The sequence below is a fragment of the Chrysochloris asiatica genome, unplaced genomic scaffold (genome assembly GCF_000296735.1).
Source record: "Chrysochloris asiatica unplaced genomic scaffold, ChrAsi1.0 scaffold00321, whole genome shotgun sequence".
In the NCBI taxonomy this organism is placed as follows: Eukaryota; Metazoa; Chordata; class Mammalia; order Afrosoricida; family Chrysochloridae; genus Chrysochloris; species Chrysochloris asiatica.
This window is the reverse complement of record NW_006408839.1, coordinates 1,984,086-1,989,205: the sequence shown is the minus strand read 5'-3', so window position 1 is coordinate 1,989,205 and position 5,120 is coordinate 1,984,086.

Sequence of the window (5,120 nt, the reverse complement as noted above, 5' to 3'; positions counted from 1 at the left end):
CCCTATATGGAGTCACTATGAGTGGGAACGAGCGTGACGTCACTAAACAACAGACATGAAAGCATGCTTTTATTGATAACGGGAAATAGGGTGGTTTATGCAGGAGATTGGCATTCGTATTTCTTCCTATCCTACAAGTAAAGGAAGATTCAGGAAAGGTTGAAACCCCAGTTTTAGTGATGAGTCTTATTGAGTTAAAAATCCCCACTGCTACCCCATTTTTCAGGAACAGGAGGTCCCGTAGGTGAGGCTGATGGTGCTGGGGTCCTATCTGGCTTTGTCCACACCGCGAGGCTACTCGGTCTCTGCTCAGAGGCCACCAGCAGTGGGTGGAACACACCCGAGGGCCCCAGACTGCCCCCAGGCTGGACTAGGTCTGGATGCACACCCAGCTCATCACCCCTGTAAGAAAAGGCGCCTTTCAGCCATTTTCCACTCCCTGCCCCTCCTCTGTTGTTCAGTTGTTGTTGTTGTTGTTATGTGCCATCGAGTCGGTTCCGACCCATAGCGACCCTGTATAGGGTTTCTGAGGGTGTAATTCTTTACGGGAGTAGAAAGCCTCATCTTTCTCCCGCCTGTAAATCAGTGCCGACTCATAACACCCCTGTATAAGATTTCCAAGGAGCAGCTGGTGGGCTTGAACTGCTAACCTTGCAGTTAGCAGTCCAGTGCTTATCCTACAGTGCCGCACCAGGATGCCTTTATAAGCTTCAAAGGTGATTTTATTTTCCGTCGAAACGAGGATGTTAATGTTTCACAAAAGCTTCCCTGGAAATTCTCCCTAAATGACTGTCCCCAGTTCTACACAATGGCTGGAAACCATCTCCCAGCCCCAGATTTCCAGTGTCCACCACAGAGATCTAGGAGACTGTCTTTGTCAAAAGCTCCCTCAGTTTGGTTGTTTGACATTCTAGTCAGAGGTGTTTCCTCCTTCCTTCCCTCTTACCCTCTTCTGTCTTCTCTCTCTCCCTCCCTCCCTCTCTCCCTTCCTCCTTTCCTCTCTTTTTTAAAATTGGGCAGACCAGCAATTGATTTAGAATAATTGGGACTAAACTCTAAGTACAGAACCCTGGTGGCATGGTGGCTAAAGCTCTCAACTGTTAACTGAGAGGTCTGCGGTTCAAGTCCACAGGACCACTCTACAGGCAAAAGCTGTGGCTCTCAGCTTTCTGTGAAGTTTCACAGGCTCAGAAACCCAGGGCAGGTCTCCTTTGCCGTACGGGACATGAATCTGCAACACGGTGGAAGTCCTTCGGAGTCAGGCGAGTGTCCAGCCTGCTGAGGGGGCAGGGTCTCCTTTCCACCCCTGAGAACTGTTGCACATAATCATTGGCATCATACCACACTCCTCGCCACGTCTGAGGAGGCTTTGAAAAGTCCATGGAGAAATGGAATTCAAAGATGATGAGCTTTTCCCACAAACTTCTGGGAATCCCTTGAACTTGTATGCATCACTCCCATGGTGCAGACCCTCGTGTGGTGGGCTGACTCGGTCATGCCTGCCCACCCCCACAGGCACAGCCTTCCTGGTGTGGCTCTGCAGGCTGGGATGTTAGAGATTCCCGTGGACGCCTGGGAGGGGCCCTGGTCATATTTGTAATTTCTATATAACTTCTTCATTCTCTCCTTATCCTTTTTTTCTCTTCTACTTTTAGTTTTTTTAATACCAAAAGCACAATGAGAGACTAAAGCTTTAAAATGCACTGAGTAGCCTCTTGAGCCTGATGGCAAATGATGTTTGACCCCCAGGGATATTTGGATGCCCTTGAAGATGGCTTCCGTCTCTTTCAGAGACTACCCACACGGTTCTCTGGAGACGACGAGATGAGTCACTGTCTTAATCTCTGTCTCCTGTGCATTGTACCAACATCGTGCACACGAGGGAAAGCACAGAAATCACACACACACACACACACACGACTCAGCAGGTAGCCTTGGGGTGGGGGAAGAGTATACTGTCGTAGGAACTGTCAGGGGCACTGGCTCAGGCTCTCCTAAGTCACCCAGCTTGCAGGCATTTCCTACTAAAACTGCCCATTTCACTCACCATAACCCTCTGCGCTTGCCATTGGTGTCTTTCATGAGGCACCTGAACACCCCCTCCTGTGGGCTGTGCCCCAAGTCTATCCTCTATCCTAGCAGACTATGATTAGAATTAGTATGCACGCTGGAGGCAAACGAGATGCTCATAGAATTGAAGACGGTGAGAGGGTGTGAAGGCATCCCTGAAGTGGGCAAACCTTGGCCCCAGAAAGGGGCCAGTCCGTGTGGCTGAGGCGACCCAAAGTCAATCCCATTGGCTCGTGCAGTGATAGCAAAGGGAAGAGCAGCTACCATGGGCACACTGCTGAGCAGGGTGACCATGGAAAGGTATGACAGTCATTCTGCACCAGTTGTATGGAAGGACGTGGATGGGGGGAACCAGGATCCGCACATGTTCTGTGGTGTCTCATCCTTGGGCTCTTCCAGAGTATTTGACACAGATTGCAGAGGTTTTAGCTGAAGGAGCCCTATCTTCATTATTTATCTGCTCAGGGATGGAACCCAGGACAGTCCATGCCTATTGGGGTGCACGCCTTCACTGGGGTCTTTGCTAGAATGACTGGGTCAGGCCCCAAGGGCATGGACAAAGGTCCACACAGGTCTGGATTGTAACTAGACAGGAAAGGGCCCTAATACATCAAGTCTGCACTCGGCTGATCTTTTGGTCTGGACACTTCCTTTCCTGCCGGTGACTGGGCAGCCTGTCACTTCCAAGCCACTTGGGGGGTGGTGGGGGGCGGTAGGCCAACACTCCCTTCAGCTCCAGGGTGTTTTGACACTTCCTTGGGAGCTTTGGGCTATGGCTGTTGGGGTTAATTCCATTGCTTACATGTAAATCCAGTATTTCAATCTCAAAAGGTGACTGAGATCCCTAACCGCAGACCTAGTTACCACTGATGAATTCAGAGGCCTGGGCTTCAGTTTTCCCTTGTGGCTTTGTGCTTTATAATCAATGTCCTTGTATGTGGAGAAATAAAATGATGCCCTAGCTCCTAAGGACACCCCATCCCTAGGACATACATTCCAAGAGTCATCTCCTTTGTTTCTTGGTACCTGGTGATTCCTGTTGATTTAATCAATGTTTGATCGCCACCATTGGGTAATCTATGAAAGACCCCAAAAAGCCCTCCAAACACCCATCTCTGGCTGTTGTGAACTGCCATTGAGTTGGTTCCAACCCATAGCGATCATGTATAGGGTTTCTGAGGAGCAGCTGGTGAGCTTGAACTACTGACCTTGCAGTTCAAAGGGCTTTGCAGTCTGACGTATTAACCCACAGTACCACACCAGGACTCCCATCTCGGGCTAGAAGTCATATTTGACTAGAAAAGGGCACAAAGAGAAAATGAAATAATTGCTCAGAGCATTGTCTTGTAATGCGCATGGAGAGCAGTCAACAGTTTCAAATCCATGCTGCATTTCTTCTCTAGTGAGGTCTCCAGCGATGGATTTAAGGATATGTGTAGCTACAAACTGAACCAAATCATTCAGATTATCCAAATCATTTTAAATCTACAAAACAAATTTTGCTCTAAGATTGTTCGCATCTTTGCTGTTTTTCTCTTTGGGAAATGGAAGAGTACTGAACAAGATGGGGGTGAGCCAGGGAGTCAGTTCCGGCTTGTAGTGACCCTGCATAGAGTTTCCAAGGCTGTAAATCTTTATGGGAGCAGAAAGCCTCATCTTTCTCCTGTGGAACGGCTGGTTGTTTCGAACTGCTGACCTTGAGGTTAGCAGTCTGACTCGTAACCACTACGCTACCAGACACCATGCTAAATCTTGATGGTGATTTCTACAATGACAGTATTCCCTACTCCTTTTTCATGGACTTATTATCAACTGTGAACCACAAGGTCAGCAGTTCAAACCCACCAGCTGCTCCTTGGAAATGCTGTACAGGGTTGCTATGAGTTGGAATCGACTCGATGGCACTTAACAACAACAACGTACAGAGAAGCATGGCACACTCTGTTTTCAGCAAGTGGATCATAGATTTCTTTAAGGGTGACGTTCAGTTCGTTATCAGAAAACAGACATGCTACAGAATCATCTGGAATGGATATTTTTTTCTCTTTTGAAACTATAGTTCATGCTGCAAAGTGACTTGTTGTGTGCCATCGTGACACCTCTTGACTCATAGCGACCTCAAAGAGCAGAGTAGGAAGACCCCACAGAATTTTCTAGCTGTAATCTTGGCTAGAGCAGATCTGGCCTTTTATCTGAGGAGTGGCTGGAGGCCTTAAACCACAGCCTTTGGGCTCACAGCTGAGTGCTTAAGCACAGTGCCACCAGGATTTCTTGCACAGCGGCCTAGTTCAGAGCTGGGCACAGCTCACGAGCTCCTCGTGAGACTCGTCTCCTGTCGTCTTTGTACAGATCCCCTTCGTTGTGCCACAGAAAGCAATGGTCCACGATCTGAGCCGATTCCCATTCTTGCCCAGATGGACATGTGACGCACACTGGCACGAGAGAGCTGACAGGTGGAGTTTGTTCAGGCTCCAAAGGAGAGAGAGGTGGGAAATGGCGCTGTCCCAATCACCATCAGACAGCCACCTTGATTCCATCTCTGTGTGTGAAGCCAGTAGTTCAGATATTCCACTCCTCCTCAGCTTTGCCTGTCTTGTGATAAAGGAGGCCTGGTGGTGCTGTGGCTTAAGCATTGGACTACTAAGCAGACCCACTGGCTGCTCCAGGAGCATGATGAAGCCACTGGATCTCCAGAGATCTGCAGCCTCAGAAACCCTTGAGGCACTTCGAATCTGCCCCTCGGGGTCACCATGAGTCAGAAAGGGTTCCCTGGATATTTGTGATACAAAATACACTCTGGGGACCATTTCATATTGTTGCTGAACATCTCCAAAGCCCACTTCAGTCCTTGGTAAACCAGGAGAAAGTTCTGCCCTCACCCCTCCTTAAAACTCAGTGCGGTCTGTGTGAATTCCAGTGGGGTTTCTGTAGACTGGGGTGACCTGAGTGTCCCATTCCCCAGTGATCAGAGAGGGGACGGGTCTCTGATGGGACGCTTGGAACCGCCCCAGGTGGTGGGGCTCACTGTGTGCCCTCTCCATCTCCATCTG